Genomic DNA, 20323 nt, shown 5'->3' with positions numbered 1-20323 from the left:
GAAAAAAAACGACCCATCCATATCCGGGGACGAGTGGATGAGCTTGCAGATATGTTAAAGCACATCATAAAAGTGACACACATGCCCTTCTCCACTGCAAAACAGTCGGTCGGTCGGTCGGTGGTTCCCTGAGCAAAAGGCGAAGCTAAAACCTTCCTTCCTAGCTAAAAAGATCACTCATTTTTCCTGTCAAACTGTCACAATCGGAGTGTGAAAAGGGTGTGTGCGTGCGCGCTTGTTGTAATCAAACGGCTCACATCTCTTCTTACGACTGTCATAGCTGATCTGTCAACGATCGGCAATGTTAATAGAAATATGTGTTAAATATTGGACCCCCTCCTCTCTGTCCGTCGGTGTGTTTCGTCAACAAGCAGGACAAACAAAACCAACCCCCTTCCCTCCCCTCCCGCTTCAGAAAGATCGATTCCGGAAGGAATTGCTCAACGAGCGTGTTTGTCTGTGTGTGTGTGGGTAGTGACGTGAAGCATTCACTGCGCCATTGAACCTGGAGGATGGCCTTGAAGCCGCGCGCACAGTACGCACTCCAGTTTTATTGCAGCGAGCCGAACGGCAATGCAAACGGCAATGAAGATCTTGCCAGGTACAGGGGGTGGGTGGTGTGTCTATATGTTTGATTAATGGCTTCCTATACGTCACTTTGCAGATCGGCGGCGGCTGCAGTCGATGGGTTCTCAGGTGCGAAGGCATAATGCGGATCTTATCTTGCCGGGGCCTGAACGCGCGCCGTTGTTGCCACGGGAAACGGGACAGAGTTAAGCTAGTAAAGCCGTTGCGAGCGAGAACGAGAGAAGCGGCAAAAAAAACAGGCAAAGAACCATACAGAGACATCTCAGGTTCACCGTTCTTGAACTCGGTCGTTCCGCCCGCTCAAACATCCCAAAAATCAATGACTCACACGCACGCACACAGAGAGGAGACACATTTGAACGATCGGTTGGTGGGTCCTTTTTTTACCCGTACAGTTTTACCCGGTTCTACACTAAGATCCCTTGTATGTTCTCGTGCGTTCTTCGTCGAGCTCGTCGAGACGCCCGCCAACAATGTAAAACCTGTGCGTCATTAACCCACAAGTGTCACTCACCTCCTGTGATACTGAGCACAAGACACAACTTCATTCGCCTTAGCCTGTGTTTTACTCTGTGTGTGTGTGAGTGTGAGTGTGTGGCGTGCTCTGAAACAATAACGCACATGAACTAATACCGTACAATTCAAACACAACCACCAACCCTCCCTCCCGAACACGCCAGTGAGGTTAGGTTGAGTGATTTCGAATGTTTTCCGGATGGTGCTGATTTTCCGGTCTTTATTCTAGCGTTCTCACAGCGTAACGAACCCAACGCTGCCACACCAACAGATGTGATTTTATCGTCCGACCCGTCGTCCGCCCGCTCCTTAAGACATCTACTTCCCCGCGGAGTATACACGGGGATCGCTCTAACTGCGCCGTTGCGTCTCACTTCAAATCGCTGTCAGTCACTCTACGCATCTGTAACACTCTCTCTCGCTCTCTCTCTCTCGATCATCTTGTTGCAATATGAGCGGCTTGTAATTTTCACCTCACAAAAATAGATCACCCGTGCACAACGGGGATTACACAGTTGATGTTTTGCGTGGTGCGACGGGTGGCCGAAATGCACCCATCATCATGCTGCATCAAGATACTGCCCCACAGAGAGCTATAATGCTGATATATGGGAACAGTTTTGGGAAATGTTCATCTCCTTGTAAATTATCTGAGGCTCAACTTTACTGCACAAATAATCTTTAAAATGCTTTAAATGCTAGCATGAATCAAACACCACTCAAAACCCCTCCAACAGACCCTCTAAAACATTGAGCTTATGCTTTGCTCTTACCGTTTAGCTGAGTGAAACGAGAGAAGAAAAAAAACGGATGGAAAAACTTTCACCGCGCGAGTGACTTTGCTATTCAATACACGCACACACACACATACACAGACTGACTCACATCATCATCATCGTAAAGTCACAAGAAGCACATGATCTCCACTTTGCGATCGTACCACGAGGCACGAGCGAACTGCGCTCTGAAGCTTGACGCTCCACTTGAGTTGGCGCGCACGGTGAAGAAAATGCACCACACACCATTGCGCACTTTGATTAAAGGTTGGGTCGACGAGCAAACGGTTAGAGTAGAGAGAAGGAAATAAGGAGACAAAGCGAGAGAAAGAAAGAGAGAGAGAGAGAGAGGGAGAGTGAACGAGAGCGGTAAGAAAGTGCAATCGAGCGGTTAATTCTCACGCACACTCCAAACCTGCCAGCCACCAACCAGCGCAACAACACACACTCGACGACACAGTGAGCGTTTACAGGGTGAACCCCTGCCTCTGCAGTAGTGAGTGTGATGCATTTCCTTTTCTTTTTTTTTTTTTGGTACGTCCTCTAGCGATCGGAGACGAAGAAAATGCGTTCCGCCTGTTGGGATGTGAGCACATTCTTCATCCCCAGCGAGCGCAGGTAGCCGATCAAGGGTAAATGATCGCAAGTAATAGCGTTGCAGCAGCACATGCCATCATCATCATGAGCGTTTGTCTCAACAACAGCAACATTGAGATAATGGTCGTCGGTTTTTCGTCGAGTCGAGTGAGCCTGTTATATCGCGTCATCAAGCAAGAGGAATCCCTGCCGGTGGCCGGTGCGGTGCTGCCGCTGGTAACACAAGTTACAGCAAACAAAGGAGAAAAAGAAGTCGTTAATGAGAAAGCGATTGAAAGTGCAATAAAACCCCGCCAGGGAGGGAGCGAGGTAGAAGAGGAAGCGTGGAGGAGGTAAAAATCGAAAGTGAAACCTTACGAAAGACGATAAAGGTAAGTATGCGAATTACGACGTGACCATAAAACGTATACCGCAGGTCTTCGTTAAAAACTCACGCACACACGTTCTTCCAAAACGTTCAATATCTATTTTTACATGTATCTTTCTTTTCCCAATACATGTCAACATTACATTCCCGAATATGGTACCAAAGATATGTAAATGTAATCCACCCAAGGCAGGTTCTTAATTGGTCTATTTTGAAGAATGAAACACATTCCGAAACAACAACACGGTGTGTCTCTGGGATGACGAGTTTCATTGCCGATTTTCCAGTATCTTTGTCAGCAGCCTCATCAAATTCAAATTCATCTCCCCCGAACATGTCGCTCTCCAGGGATTGATGCATGCTACCTTCCGTGTTCCGTGTACTTGACAGTGAAAGCATGGATGATTTTTCACAATTTCCCATTATCAACGCAAGAGAGGAAGGATACACATCTAGCAGTATCGCTTTCACCGCTTTTTGTAGTGCCAAACTGCCCCGCAGGACGATGCCGAGGAGACCGTGGTGGAGAGGTAGGTGTGTTTTGTCAGACCGCGCTTTCACTCTTGAACACTGCGCCCCGCAGCACACAGCATAACACCGCGAGCTGGTGTGCGCGCTGGCGACGCAACAATTGTGAAGCCATTCAAGCGAAGCGAAATTACGTGGAAAAGTTAATCCACACAAACACACCGAAACAAAATCTGAACGCTAACAGGAGGCACGGGGAAACGATACGGCGGGACGCGAAGTGAGTTTTACAGTTGTTTACCTATCTACCATCCGTATTTGAGAGAGTAAACAAATATTTTTTTAATATTACAGAGCGAAACCCACCAATCGATATTACAACAATTTACACAAAGGTTCTCCTATCAAATGAGCTTTACAGCATGCATTTGCGATCACTGATTCATATAGGCGAATTAAAGCGTCCACTCCGGACGACCTTGATATAGCAATCGATAAGAGGCACATCACATACACTGCGGGCTTCCGATCGAATCTCACCTCAGGATCACATCCACAACTAATCGAATGCAACTTCTGAAATCTTTATCTGCTACGTCATGTTCTTCTACTCACTCTCTCATCACTCCAAGCATGTGTAAGAAGAGAAGAAGTTAGCTTTTCAAAAACAAATAAAAAACAACCCAAGGACAACAGCCGCCACACCGCGCATTATTTTAAATAACCCCTTAAAAAGGATCATAAACAGTGCATCGTTTTTAGTGTGTTGTGAACAAGCAAGAGCTTTCTCTACGGAAAGAATATATTATACCCCTTCTCCCACACACTAAAAAGAAAGATGTCGGAAGTAATGAAAGTGTAAAAAAAGTTCAATCTACCGAAACGATGCACCATCATAAACCCGCCCCTCTCTCCCCCTCTTTTCTTCCCAGCTCCTTCACCAACTCAGCAGTGTCAGGGACATTGAGGGTGGAGGAAAAGGCAACATAAACTTTTCCTTCTTTCCCACGGAACACTAACGAACGGCAGGGGAGTGGCCTGGCCGAGGACATAAAAACAAACTTTATCCCACCCCGTCCACACGACGACATTTCCGAGCGCGAGGGAAGGGAAGAGGGACGACAAACAACCGCGCATTCTTCGCGTACAGAAAATTGTTGCTTACAAGGTCCTTTGGGGCACAAACACACCAATAACCGACAACAAAAAAGTCTCACCATCTTAGACCGTAAATGGAGCACGAGACACCTCTACTATTCGCAAGCGCACACAAAGCAGTTCTGCAGTTGTGTTGGGAGGGAGGAAAATCGTTCGATTCCCCTCTGTGTGTGGCAGCAAGGACTGTGGTTGTGTGTCCTTGGGAGCCGTTCTTCCTCCTCTACCTCTCTACTGGCGCGTATCATTTGATTGATGATGGAAATACCACTTGCCAGTGTAGTGGGTCGGGATTTTTATTCCTTCCTTCCCATATACCACCCCCTATTGCCAGGGTTTCTTTTCGCGAAAACCTCATAGCGATGCAAACACACACAAACCAAATCAAACACTAAAGCATTCCGGATGTTGTGCTTCTTTGCTTCTCCGTTTCCCCACAACACACACAGGATGAGTGTGCAGTTTTCCACAAACGGAGCAGAAAACTACGACGGCCCTTAAACAGAACAGCAGCAACAAAAAACGACACACCTCCAGGGTAAATGGGAAGTAAGAGCCCCAAGGGAGAAGCTTTTATTCGCAATCAGCTATTTCCTTGTAGCTGAATGAATGAAGCTTGTACGGCGAAAAAGCGCATACAAAGTACAATCGTTGTAGTGAAATAACCACAACAATGCAATGCTACTTACAAGTTTAAAAGAATCTAGGCCCAGCATAACGAAGACCTGAAGACTGAAGGAAATCGTCTTCGTTAGATCTTTCTGTGACAAGTGTTATTGTGGTTATCGTTCGCAAAAAGGGGGCTTTTTATTGATCCCAATCAAAAGAGAGGAATCCCAGATTCACTTCTCTGTGAGCGTATTTGTGCACAGAAAATGCATTCAAGCTTCAGACTGTGACTGTGACTTCCCTTATCTTCAAACGCCAGCAACAGACTGCTTATCACCCTCTGTCTTACCCACACACCTAAAAGACAACAGCGGTAGCAACAGCTCAGTGGCAGCGGCAGCCCCCGCCGAAGCATATCGCATCGGCAAACAATTGGGTCAATTACTTTGGCATTGAAAATGATGCTCCCGAAAAAAAAGAGCGCCTCCCCCGGCGTCCTACAAAACACCACCCACCCACAGACCCCCTCACAGACAGTTTGGCAACTTTGCGAGGGGACGTGGGAAGGGAGCAGTCATTTTACGAAGATGCGGGACCCTCTTCTCCTCCTTTGGTATTGATCGCTCACAGCTCGCAGCGCAAAGGCTCATGCCGCGCATAAAGAGCAAATAAAAGCGCGACTTTGTGTGGAAGGAGCTTGTTTTGCTGGGTTTTGCCAACAATTTCGGTCTGCGTACAATCATTTGCAATTGGCAGCATTTGCTGATACGTCTGGTGTTCGTGTGTGTGTGTGTGCGTAGGTTGTGTTGATATGCTACATACAGTCTCTCCTTCCTTCCTTTCTCTCGTTCTGATCTCAACCTCTGAAACGCAGCAGGTGATGACGCTAGTAGGGAAGAGATGATGAGGGCATGTGTACTTGTGTGCCCGCTGTCTCGTGGCTCAATTTCATCACTCTGCAACAGGCCGAGACGAGGGTAGTCTGGATGTTGCTGAATGATGGCATTATCACATCAGTGAAGGTATGTGACGCAGAATGTGAGAGACGCATGTAACGCAATCGTTTGTATCAATGTAGCGTTTATTAACACATTAACTTCTTATAGCTTGCCCAATGCCCCGTGGTAAAGGTGATAACATCAAAGTCTGCAATACACCAAAGGACTGTGTTTGAACTCTTTAAAACACATCTTCCTATCGTTTTCAAGGTCAATATTGTGCAATATTGGGTCAGAAAGCCTCGCTAAATAGTTAGTGCTAAGCAGCCCCGCTCATTAATTCGTCCTCATCACCTTGTCACACACACGACATGATAAAGCATGCAATCAACTATGTATATACACAGCCGTACCGACACTCATTATGTGACCTACTTAAGCAATCACGCCAAAAGGACAGAACTGGTCTACTATGGCTTGCGTTTACTTGCTGCTGTCGGAAGGCAATGGTCTCCCTGCCTTCTTCTTCACCACCACTTTCCGTCGACCTCTAACAAGCTCACGTACGTGTATCCTTCTTCAGCCGGAGTCTCGCAACATTGGCTTCAGCTTGTCTGCATCTCATGACGCCGATTTTTTTTGTGTTGCCAACCCATGTAACCAAAGACGATTCCACAGATCTTGAAGTCATTTGCCGGCGAATGTGTTTTTGAGGCACGTTTTCTGATGTTTACTAGGGCCAAAGTTTGTTAATGTTCAACATCTCTGTACAAGAGATAAGCTTTGCTCTTTTATGCTTCTTCATCCCCACACACACACACACACAGACGCAAAAGACAAAATCAAATGGACCGACGAAAAAATACCTTTCCCTATTGCGCCGGAAAGCAAGCGCTAAATGTATGTCCACCAAAATCTGACACAACCAATGCGTGAGTTGTAATATCCTACACAGACACACACACAGAAGCATACAGCCACATGAAATGGCTGTAAAGGAAGAAGAGGAAAAACACACAAACTCCGTCTGGTACAACGTACAAGAGAGCCAGTGGAATTTGGGTCACTAACAAGTGGCAGAGTGGCCACCACCACCAACACGACCACAAAATCGAGGGCACACCGAGCAGGAGGAAACGAAGAAGGGCAAGCATAAAGCAGCAGCACGCAATACGCAACAACAAAGTCGTTGGCGATGATCGGGGCCGTGTGATGGTGGTGCCCCGATAGGCTCGAAACGACCGCCGAGAGCCGGCCCCTCAACCGGCAGACCCGAAATTGATGAAATGGCAAAAAGTCGAAAAAATGACATACGCACCCCGCACCACCACCCGGTAGAGGAAACGCCGCGCAAAGAAAACGCAAACCTACAAAAGCCGTACGCACAAGGAAGGGCTCATGCTTGTAACCTACATAAGAGGCGCTCACCATCACATACACCACCACCACCATGAGAGCGCATAAAAAGACGACAAGTAGGATTTTTTGAGGGCAAATATTTTTGCACAACACAATCAAAATTTTGTTTTGCCGATAGCTGTGCTTGGCACAGTGATAGGAGTTAGGGTTTAAATAATATCGCACAGCGCAGCACAGCGAGCCAATTAAAACATGAATTTCATTTATTTCGGGCACAGGAAATGAGAAGCGCTATGACAAAAAAAATAACAAGACATTGAAAAGAAACAGCCAAGCAAAGAACAAAAAAATGAAACAAGGCTCAATTCAGTTCGTGATCGCTCACGGCGACACATTCAAACGCTCGGCCCTCCTGGAAAGACAATCGACGATAGAGCACGCAATCGCGGCAGATGGAAGCGCTCCGAAGGTGTGTGTTAACTCTTGAGCCTCCAGATGGACACACTGTGTATGGCGGTGTATGTTCGGGACAGAGAAACAGGAAAAACGAAACCATCGAACGTGATCTGTATGCTAAAACGGGCTCTCTCACGCATTCGGCACGGAGGACGCAAGAGTTGGCAGAAAAAATCGTCGACTTCGTCTGTCGTACGAGTTTGGCCACAGGTTTGATGGATAAGGAGCAGGGCAGTGAAGGCAAGATTCGAATCGATTCTCACGGTAGAAGTGTGTTTTATCTCGTCTACCGGGTATTGTTTCAATCCTTCGTAGCGGCAGTGACACACATAAAACAGCATAAGAGGTGTGCGAATTAAAAAGGATTTAACTGTCCTTAGAGCTAACAACACAGTCTTGTCCGTCAATGTGACAACTGTGTCAGATTATAATAGCAAAATCAAAAGGTAGGAGATTTCGTTAGTTACTCATTTCTGACTGAATAATCCCAGTACATATAATACGTGTTTGGCATAGAGAAGGAAGTGTGGTACACGGCTAAACTAATGCTATATCTTTAAATAGCGTAAATCCAACACCAAAATGTCTTGCCTCATATGAGCCTCATCACACTCACAGTTGATTTCAGATTTGAACTCACGTGCTTTAGAGTATCAATCCAGCCGCTTAGCACGACGCTAAGATACCACCCGATTTATGGCACTGCTAATATCGTAATAAAAACCAAGCAAGACAATTGACATTTTATGTTCTTAATTCGTTTGGTTTTAATCGTTCACAGAATGCAATATTTAAAAAAGATGTTGCACCCTTTTTAATTTACCATCCAATTTCTCTGAAACGCTCTCCACTTACGCTCACTACTAAATGCATCATTTGCGTACTCTGCGCGGACAGTACGCTGAAATGAGTAAATGTGTGGGCATAAAAAGAGAAAAGCGAAAAATCAATCCCAATCATGCAGTCACAATCGAGCACCGAAATCCAATCATTCCGGTTGCCTCAGCAACGATTTTTTGTTGTTTTTTGTTTTGCTGTGCGTCATATACGCTCGCTACAAGTGGGTCACTCACTACTCGTCAACTTCTCAACTTCAACCGCACCTTTACACTACCGGCACTGCCAAGAAGCGATGGGAGGGGGGGGAGGTGAACATACACTTTCTTCAGGTGAGGCAAAAGCAAAACAACAGTGTAACTTCAGTCTCAACCCCAACTGCTAAAGCCACGACCCAACAACGCATCGTCCTTATGCTCCTGTGCTCCTGGTCGATTCGAACGGTGACACACACAAACACTACCGCACACGGGTACGGCAACGCCGATGAGTTTCCATGGTGAGCTGGCACACGATAACGCACACCACTGTCGACAGACAACAAAGCAACAAAAAAGGAACCTTTCGTACGTCACCGGCACATCATCGCAACATTTCAGCTTTCCCGGCATTCCGGGCTGGTGTTTTTTACCATTTTTCCCGCCGCTCGTGATGAAATCGATCCCAGCAGAAGCACCATCCTCATCACCGCCACCACTACCCCCCACACGCACAGGATCCGTTTCCCTTGGCAACGGAAGTGCTTTTGATGCACAAAGTAGCAGCAAAAAACGTCACCAGTGCCTCTTGCTCCACCTCGCACCTCGCTTCGGATACCCAAACGAGGCGAAAAACTAATTTCAGCCAGCAGCGTACAAAGACCAGCGCATGGTTGCAAACTCAAAAAATACGCTGCAAATACGCACAAACAAGGGGTGTTGATGCGCGCAGCAGCATCACAAACCAACATTGCCCCTTCACCACACCCGCCACACACATCCTTTTCTCTCGTTGGACGGACGAATGGAGCACTGTGACACATCCTTTTTCTCGCCACACGCTAGGCGCAGCTGCAAACAAAAAAGGATGCAATTTGTGGGGAATTTTGTTAACAGTGTATTTAGTAGTGGTGTGCGAACAACAGAAGGGAAGCGAAGTTGTTTGACGATGGCGCTGTGGATGTAAATGCACTGTGGAGGAAAAAACAAGTGAGCCCACAGCCCCGGTTGGGTGGAATTGTTTGCAGATGTGGTGTGTGATAAGGACGTATATTAAAAAAGCTGGTACACATTATGGACCGCGTAATTCAATTCACGATTCATTAATGTGAAAGTAATGAAAACGTAGCCGAAGCGCATTCAATTAGTTAATTAGTTGCGTTGCGATGCCTTACACTCCCGTTCTGAGCATTCTTTTTCGGGCTAATTTAAAGCTTTATGGTTACTTTTTTTAAGTACAAATACGTTTACATCTAACCCAAAGTAGCTCTAATGCTACTGAGAGCGATGGGAGTTAGTCGAAAACACTATTAAAACCTTCTTCACTACGATCAAAAGAAAAAGCGTACAGAAGAATGTGGCAAGCAAACGTTGAAAAGCTCTTTAAACTGTACAATGACCGCTGATACTGGAGAGCTTACATCACACCCATTCAGGAACTTCATTTCTTATGCTTCTGGAGCATGTTCTGTTACCATTTATTCATGTTGGTAGATTACTGTTGATCCCAACATTACAAACTAGTTTGTTGACTCACCTTAAACTAATGGTAGAAGAATGTTGAGCACGATGTTTGTGTGTGTTTATTGTTAAAATCTGAAACGGTACATACAAGTATAAGAAAACATTATTAGTAAAAATGTATTGTTTTAATACTAAAAGAAACTTTTCTAGAAAAACCAATTCAAACATCGATACCGTACACTTATGGAAACACGTGATGAAAAAGCTTTGTTGCGCACACAAACACACACACACACACGAGACGAGAGGGTTTGGTATGCTGCCAACCCGATGAATCAACCACACACATCTACAACACGATCGTTAAATCGGCCGTTTGGAGCCGCCACGCAAACGGAAAGAGTCGAAAAGAGAGGAAGAGTGGAGCGACGTGACGTGCTCTTTTAACCCTGAGCTAACCCTTATGCTTGCCTTAAAGCCTACCCGGATCGGATCGGCGCGTACAACGGGACGGCTTATTCACTATCTAAACAACAACTAAGCTCTTCCTTCCTCTCTGCCGACGGCAAAGTCATAATATCGACGGCAAAGTTTTACAACAAATTCAATTGTGTTATTCTTTGGGAATATTCGATTATTGAAAGAGAAAAACACACACACACAATCCCATACGCCGTGCCAATATAATCTTGGTGGCGGCAGTTGTTGTGCATGGGAAGGGGAAGCGAACCGTGACCTCCAACCGACCATCCCCATCTCGGCCACCGTTGGGGCAAATCGGCAACGAAGCACGTGCAAAATTTATCACAATTTCAAGGCCGCCCTCCTTTCAGAGGCTCAGCTCAGCGCACTGCCTTTGCGGCGAACTTTTAAACATGATTACCGCTGTTTGAGAAAATTCACACACACACACAAAACATCACCCTCCCTTGCCCACGTGAAGCTCAGCTCCTCCCGACGAAGGAAGCCGCTTCAAACGCGAATCGTTCCTCCGTTGGAATGTTTGATGATTCATATTGGAATCAACAATCATTTCCATGTTTTGTAGGAGAAACCAACGAGTAGGCGCTGAGCGTTTTCTAGCATCCTTTTGGACGCACCGGAAGTTGTTGGCATTTCATTGGAATTGCAACCATTTTACGAATGCTGCTACAAACAATATTTGGTATTTTGTCGGTAAAAGTGTCAATTTGATTTGTTTAAATAGGTTCCTAACATCCTAGACATTAGTAGGACTAAATGCTAGATTTAAGAGCAAGAGATGGCTCAACACAGTGAACCGACAGCAAAGTTGGCAAACTCGCTGGCAAACAAACCCAACATCAGCCAGTGCCGTCGTTGCACCGGACCGTTGTCTGTTATGCCTAGGTCAGCATAAAGCCCCGATCCCTCCTTTCCCCGATGACCCTCTCCCCGGTGGTGCTCAACACAAACGTTTTGTTTGTGAATGGTAGTTGAGCGACGACGTTGACACAGCGAAAGCACAGCTCTATTCACCTTCAATGCCACCAGGCACACCAGGCCCCAGCTGAAAGCGCGTGCACAACCAACAGCTTCAACGCCATACACAGTCCTCCTCTTCTTCGCCAGTCCAGGAGTACGGTGCCAAGCATAACCTTAAACTCTGCCACATTACAAAAGTGTAGTGTGTGTGTCGATCGAAGTAGGCGACCATCGACCACACAATGAACAAAGGTTGCTGGGGGACTCTGTGCTACTATTACGCTCTGCACTGTACAATGTTGGTATTGCAGGGACAAACACGGCAGAGCAGCCCCGAGTGTACGACGGTCAATCAAAAAGTCGGTGCCATAAAATTGAGCCTGGATTTTCTGGCTGGCGCAAATAAAGCCCGGCCCGGCCCGGAATCGTATGAAAGTGTAACGTTTTATCCTAGCGTCTTTTTTTAGGTTGGAAATTGCTCTCCTGCTCGTATCCCAAAAACAAAGTGCCACCAAACGAATCATCTCGTATGAGGAGGCCATTTCCAATCCATTTCCCTTCCATTAAAGATCGGCTCCATTGCCGAATTCTCGCGTCCCGGAGCACTGCCCCTTTGCGTCCTCTTTTTTCCCAGGTAAACAGAGTCTGTTACAGCCTTCGGATACGTAACATTTTCCCAAACCTACCCCAACAAACCCCTACAGCCCTCTAGCGGGGAAGGCAAACGAGGGTGAGGAGGCTTTTGGTTTTCTTGGAAAGGCAAAAAGGCAGCAGCAAAAAAAAACAGAAGACGAAAGAAGTCCGCCACCCAACGCACAAACAACTCCCGTGAAACTTGAGGTTTCTGCACTCGAACATCTGTGTCAGCAAAACACGATGACATACATATCGGGGTGGACAGGCAACTCTTGGGAAGGAGGGAGGGCATGGGAGGAAGTGGAAGGCGTGAGCTGATTCAGTGTTATGTAACGATCCCGAACCCGCAACCCTCGGGAACGGCCCTCCGCAGTGTCTGTGTAAAATGACGCGAATTTATACGAGCTGAAATAATATGCCATTTGTTGGAAGAAGGGCCAGCTGATAATAGCGGGCAGCAGCGCCGACTGGCCGGGCTGATCGATGGTGGTAGTGACACTTGTTTAAGGCTTTGTAGAGCACACACACATAAGCTTGAGGCGCATGCAAACATTTGCTTTGTGTGAGAGCTTTTAGCAGATTTTTATTAAAGAATGGGAAGAACAATTCACTCAATGATTCATCTGACTGTAGTCAAAACAAATGAAGCAAAAACCACGACCTATCGTCAATCGACAAACAAATCATTCTGTCGTCCAAACAAAAAACACTGAATAAGAAGTAATCGCCTCGTTATGTTGCTTGTTTTTATCTCGCCCCCGTCTACAGGTTCGATGAATAATTTAACGAACGCACACACACACCTCATTGCACAGGAAGCAAACAACAAACAACATTCATTTCATTACAGAAAAGGAAAGAAATGAAAGAACACAAACTGTTGTTATCGAATTGTATGCAAACAGCATTGTTGTGATTCGCGTTCGATTTTTGCAGTCGGAAGAACGCAAATGCCGCGGGCAGCGCAATTAACTGCTGCCAATCTGGCTGCAAGACGACGATGAGCTTCGATGATCATGCTTCGAACGAAGAATCGCACTGGTAGATATAAAATAAATAAAAGCGCGTTTCACATCATCGGAAGCATTTTCAGACCGGACTTGGGCCGTGGAGTACATGGCGAAACAAACAGTCCAAACACTGTAGGAGATAGTGTTTTGAATTGCAGCTTTACTTCCTCCGCAACAATACGCCCAGCTGGGAGGAAGGTGATGTGGGGGGTGAGGGTTGTCCTAGAAGTCCGCCGATAGACTAATTGAATTGCGCCGTGTGCAGAACAGAGCCCCGTGGGCGATAGATTTCCACCGTGTCTCGACAAAATGGCAAAACATAAACCATTCAATCTATGCTAAACAGGAAGAAAAAAGCATCGTTCCTCGATGCTCTCTGCCACAATAAACATGTCATATCTGTTGTACCGCCGTGCCAGCACATCTAATTAGTGCTCGCAAACTCGCATAAAACTCGAGATTCCTTTTAGTATGTCTCCTTTTTTTTGCTGGCTTCTAACACAACGAGCAAAACGGCTATAAACAAGACAGACAAATGGTTCGTTCGCCATGGCAACGATTCTAATGATGCAAATAAAAAGGTGCATCGATGGCGAGTGCAGCAGCAGGAATGGTTGCAGCTTTTCACAACTCTCTCTCTCTCGCTCTCTACCTTTCTCCACAGCGAGGAAAACTTTGCCATGACTGTACCGTAACAAAGCAACCCGCTTCCGATGCTTTTCCCCGTATCGAGCGAAGAGTGTGTGTGTGTTTGTGTTTTGCAGAACAGTACACAAAACTAGATCGGATTTTCGAAGAAATTTGCCACTCAAACCGTTTCCACCAAACCGGATCTGTTCCGAGAGGAAAGTACAGATAAACAGCAGCTCCTTGTTGGAATATCATCCGCATTGTTAGAGAGAAAAGTATTATATAGGAGTTTTCCCCAAAAATTTGCATAGAAAAAAGCACAACAAAAGCACACACAAATGGGTGACATTTTGCAGCAGAAAATCATCCCTTATCGAACCATCCCCTAATAGGTGATGAGGGTGATGAAGTTTTTTTTCCGAATGAAGCTAATCTGTTGATGGTAATTACTTTGACAAAAATTACAAAATGAACCTTTAAAACCACCTGCTAGCTGGCAGACAATTATCGATCCCGATCATGCATTAAGATAGCAAAATAAACAACCGTTCAGAGAGGGAGATACTACCTCGATGGCACAACAAACAAAACGGGAATGAAATTTAAAAAAAACCCCAAAATGACGTAATGATGGCGAGTTAAATCAAAATAGAATGAGACACAAACGGTGGTGGGAAAATCGTGATACTAATTTCCCACATTAGTTACAATTTTGAAGGGGGGGTTGCTAGTGCAATTGAAGTAAACGATTTTGTTTCCCTTTTGCGATCTTTGTTGGACTCAGACACACACACACATAGACAGAAAAACACAAAGCAAAGCAAAAGAGCTGCACTTTCTTACCTCTGCTTTCAAACACACCAAACTCGCGGAACAGATCTCTGCTGTGCTGTGTTGCGCTTTGGTGCACAATTTGCCTACTGTAGTTGGGAAGTGGTAGTAGTAGTAGTAGTAATCGTCGTACTAGTACTAGCGCTAGAGTATTAGAAGTAGTAGAACGGATGCTACTGTTTTACTGCTTTACTCCAGACGATGACGGTACGCTGCCGTTCCATTTGTTCCACCGATTGCACAACGTCACGTAGACAGGTAGTTGTTGTTGTTGTTGTTGTTGTTGCCGTTGCTACGGATCTGGTGGTGGCCTTCGCTCACTGTCGTCGCAGTTGCCATTGCACTAGCATTGCCCCACGTGCCATCAGGCTTGCGCTGCAGCGAAAAAATGGAGGTGGTACGCCTTATCGATGCTGCTGCTGCTGCTGCTACTACTGCTTCTAGCCGTGGATGCAATTCCATCATCACTGTACGGCCAATTTACACATAAGCCTGCACATGCACAAACACGCGCGCACACACACACACAAGCACACACGAGCTGAGCCAGAATTGCGCGGAATTAAATTATATTTCTATTTTAACACACGCTCCTGATGTCACTTGCGCTGCTGTGTTGCACGACCCGCACGCAGCTGTTGCGCGGAAAGGGATGGCGCGCGTGCCAATACAAACCAATAGAAAACGGGGAGCAACAGGGGAGCGGACGAGTAACGAACACAACAAAAAAACACAAAAATGCTATATCGCATTTGCTCTACACACCATAATGCACCGTTTTCACCATTCCGACACACACACGCTGCAGCAGCAGTGCGAAAGATGCGCAAAGCTCTTTGCTCTTTTCTCACACTCTTGATCCACTAATTTACACACACACACACACACGCGCGGTGGCTCACCCTCCCAAACAATATCGCTGCAGGGCACTAAACTTTTTCTTGTATCGCGCAGTGGCGTGGCTTTCTTTTTTTCTCTTTTTTCTACCAACACTGCCACACCACTTGCATCACAGATGAGGAAAAAAAACAGACCCGCACACAGACACACGATGAACTCGGCAAAGCAACGCAACGATGATGATGATGATGATAATGCACCCCTTCGCAACCCTCCGCCGTTGCACGCACTCACGGGAGGGGGAGGGACAATCACGATCACCACTACTACACACAAGCGCACAGGCGCACACCGGAGTGCGCACGAACCGACACGATCACTGATCACAGCGCACGGCGCGTGTGTGTGTTTTTTTTTTCCTCTACAAGGGTTGTTGTTGTTGTTGTGGTTGGACGCGTAGGAAGCAATTCACTTGCGTTACAAGAAATGGTCGTACCCCAATACAAACACGCACAACAACACAGAACGATTTACGCACCAAACACACGTCTTGTTCGAAGGAAGCCGTCGGGAGGGGGTTGTGAGACGGATTTAACCGTCTTTAATTTCCTGACTGATGGTGCTTAACTATTGCGAACACTCACACACGCACACATACACTAGCAAAGTAGTCGCGCGCGCACACACGGTCAAGTGTGCGCATTACTCAATCAGCAACAAAAGGGGGGGTTGGTCGGTTGCTAACCAACACCAAAAAGGTGCGACTATGTATGTGAAGAGATGCAGCGAGGGGAAGGGAAGGTCTCCTTGTAACACACCCCCAGGCACACACACACGAAAACACGTGAAGATGGGAGTTTTTTTTTTAAATACGGGACGGTTTGCCAATTGACACTTAATTAGCTGCCAATTGCACACACTCACACACACTGCTCTCACGCACGCACTCACGTCACGTTAATAGCACACACACACCGGTGCACATACACACACACATTGCTTGCGGGATTCTTGATGGGGGTGAGAAATACACGAAACAAATCTTGCACACCTCAGTGTCTTTTTTCACTTAAATCACAAAAAAGTACACACACTCACACACGCACGCACACAGTGCAACGGAATGCTCTTGTCCTCCTCCTGTGCTCTGCTCCGTCGCACGCGGGGGTCGCGAAATTAGACGTCGTGCATTTGTTTCTGGCGGCGGTGGTGGTGGTGGTGGCAGTGCACTGGAAAACAAAGCAAGCGCTCCTCGACTCCAAATTCCAACTGTTTGCTTTGCCTTTCCTCCGGTGGTGCCGCCCCCTTCATACCGTGTCTAGCTGTCACTATGTCGCTCTCTTTCTTTCACGCACACTTGAATAGGCGGCCCCGGCTGGTAATGTGTGTGGTGCGCGCTGTCTTCTAACTGTACTTTATGTTCACTTCGATGCGCCGTCCTCTTCTTTTTCTTCTTCTCCCTTTTCTCTCAATAGCAGTGAAGTGCTTTTTCCTACTGCTCCTCTTCCCGTGCTGCTGTTGTTGCACCTTCTTTCACCGCAGAGCGCACTTGCAACAATTCACTTTACACACACACACACACATACACAGAGAGAGATGCACAAGGGCTAGAGTTAGGACGGCCAAATTCACATCCGTTTGCCCACTCGATGACGGTTGGATTTGTTTTTCGTTTTTTTTTTTGCTTCACTTCTACTTGACTTCTGGCTGCTGCTAGTTCTTCTTCTTTTTCGTACTATTCACGGCCGCAAATACCATTGGACTGTTTTTTTCCCCCGTTTCCACTTCCTCTTCTTCTCCTTGTGTGTCTCTATATTTGTGGCTGGGTGTTGGGAGCGGAAGGCGCACTACAGCACGGCAGCGCGTCAACCAAAACCGTTCGCGACCGCGGTTCTACACGAAATGTACTGGCCGATGCGAACGCGGCCAGGCCAGACCCGAGCGCGCACCCGAGTCGGGCACGAACCCCCGAACGCACACGGTGTGCGGCTGGTTCGCGATTGGCCAAAATAGAAAGGGGGTTGTTTTTGTGCTGGAATTGCATCCGTTTTACCTTCCGTGGGGTTGTTTCTTGTCCTAAAAATTGTGTTTTATTTTAGTTTATTGTTTAAAGGGTGATACAAGCGATTTGCTTACCCTTTTCCTCCCAAATCCGTCTAATGCTATGAATTTTCCCCTTTCATTGGCGAGATGAGTGTGCCAGTCGCTACACGGCACACCGCAGCCGAACACAAACACAAGCAGCGCAGCGACACGCACACCATCGCGCCCACGCCACTTCGTGGAACGGGCCCTGCAGCATCCGTCTATACTGTGCGCGCCCAGTACTTGAGGTTTTCACCATTGAACCATTCAACAAAGGAGGCCGACACACACACAATGGGCTGTTCGATGGACACAGTTTTCGGGGAAACCTTCCGATGGTTTTTCTTTTTACATTTCTCACTGTTTCGTTAAAAGGTTCATCATTATCCTGGCCTTTAAATAATCGTATCCGCAAACAAAGACATTAGGCTGAAAAAGGTTCTGCCGACGTCCGACTTTCCTTCACCACCCCTAAACGACGTACATATTGGCCAGATTGGTCGGTTACAGCCATCCACTGTACGCGGCGCAGGAAGGGTTGCGGGTGAACGCCGACGTTCGGACATGGACAAAGAAACACACGAAATGTGCCAAACGGCGGCTCCAACCAAAACAAACCCGTAACTCTCTCAATCTGAACACATTTCGCATGAAATGCAAAGAGCGATGAATGTGCCGATGGGGTGGGGTTTAGGAGGGATGAATGCCGGAAGGAAGAAACCGGTGAAATCGATATCAAATCAACATGCGCCCAACAGCTGATGATGGTGGTTGAATGTCAAATTTAACGCGAAGAGGTGGGATGGCTGGCCATTTGAAGGGGAATGCAAAAGATGGGCGCAGAGTCACACTCTCAAACCTTGTTCTGTGATAGATTGAGATGATTTTTGAGATACACCATCATGAAAAGGAATAGTTTCAACAATTTGCCATAAGGCTCACTGATCCGTAGTTACCAAACGGAACCAACATCGTCATTGGATTGTACAGACATCGGTACCCGGACAACTTTCACTTCTCCGTACCGAACCATTCGAGCGTGTCCACCACCAATATAAAAAAAAAATCGTTGACCGAAAAATTCGCATCTCCTGCACTGCGTTGAAGAAGCCAGCGGGATGACTGCGAAACCGTGATAAGAAAGGGCCACTCTTCGTATGTGTGCAACATGAGAAATCTGTGAAAAGATCCAGAAGGATTGAACAGGGGCGGCTTTAAAGCAATTGCTAGCTTTTCTCAGGATCCTTCCATCTTTTGGTCGTAGTACACATTGGTTCTACCGTTCCTCAGTAATGACGACGAGATACGGAGCGAATCCTATGCCACTGTTCTTTACTTTTCAATTTTAATCTCTTTCTACTGTTTCACAAAATCTGTAAAATTGAATGCTTTGAAGAAAACAAAAATCCACCAATTCCAATCGTTCCGTTTTACCTTACCACCATTTTCTTCCCATTGTTTCTACCGTGTGTGCTACTTCTTGGTTTCTGCATCTTTTCCGTTTCGGTGTAGTGTTGTACCTTGTTGTAGAATGTAGTAGTAGCCCCAGCCTGGGCCCCCAACCACCGTTGCCATTCGTACCCTTCCGACCAACCCCCTCCACCGTACAGAACGCGGGTGTGAGCGAGACAGCCCCCTCGACTAAGCGAGACAACATAAAACCCGGTGAGAAGTAGGCCATGACGCGCTCTCGAAGCGCGTTTGGGGTGGAATATTGGAAAAAAACGTGTACACGAAAACAAACCCCCCTCAAACACACACACACACATATACACGTATCGTGACCAACGGATCGCAAAACGCCGGAACCGGCTTTCATGGGGACGGTGGAGCATTAAGGGTTGGTGTTGTTGTGTGTGTGCGTTTAACATACTTGCATCTCGCGATTCGCGGCATTGTTTCATGCTCCCCGGCGCGGTTGGACGTTCTCGCACACACTAACAGATTGCTGCCGCACGGGTGCGTAAGTACAGTGCCCCGCTCGCACACACCGCTGTGGTGCCACTACTGTGTGTGTGTGTGTGTCTGTGTGTGCGGTGGGGGGAGTAAAGTAGTAGTTCACGTTCAAACCGTTTCTTAACTGACCTCAATTTCGTTCCCTTGGTGCGGCGGGCGCTTGAACGTGCGAGAGAGCGAGTTGGCGAATTAGAGAGAGAGAGAGTGAGAGAGAGATAAAGACAGCCAGTCACCAAACCGGTGTGTAATGTAGCCAAGCCGCAAAGTCCCAAGAAGTCAGTAAAGAATCGGGCCGAGGTTTTGGGGTCGGCGAAAGCCAAAAAGGAGAATAATGTAGAGCCGCTGCTGCCGCCGGGGGAGCTGTGTCGATTTACAGGTGACGACGGATCGAAGGAAGGCAACACTTTGGACGCGTCTAACGAGAAGAATAACGGACGTGAGAGAAATTAGTCTAAACAGCAGCACAAATCATCCGCGGATTGAGGCTATCTCTGGAGACGCCCGGTTGGATGGCAATAAATTATTTATGACACACACTCTAAACAGGTTACCTTCCCTTCGCCCC

At 46.9% G+C, this 20323-nt stretch overlaps 1 protein-coding gene across 3 annotated transcripts in view; it reads right to left on the bottom strand.

Moving 5' to 3' along the window:
* Positions 1-17640, bottom strand: part of LOC1269697 (mucin-19) — a 58747-nt gene extending 41107 nt beyond the window's left edge. For 2 of the 3 annotated variants that reach the window (XM_061650969.1, XM_061650971.1), the window contains exons 1-2: positions 14890-17640; positions 10401-10459 (exon numbers count right to left, since the gene is read on the bottom strand). The gene's annotated coding sequence lies outside the window, so the exon portion shown is untranslated. Of the gene's footprint in view, positions 1-1877; positions 1981-10400; positions 10460-14889 lie in introns of those variants that run through there. The other variant, XM_061650970.1, reaches the window with a different exon arrangement.
* Positions 17641-20323: the final 2683 nt, after the last annotated feature.

Source organism: Anopheles gambiae, chromosome 2 (genome assembly GCF_943734735.2).
Source record: "Anopheles gambiae chromosome 2, idAnoGambNW_F1_1, whole genome shotgun sequence".
NCBI lineage: Eukaryota > Metazoa > Arthropoda > Insecta > Diptera > Culicidae > Anopheles > Anopheles gambiae.
Note: the sequence above shows the minus strand (reverse complement) of the source record. Positions and strands in the feature narration are given on the sequence as shown.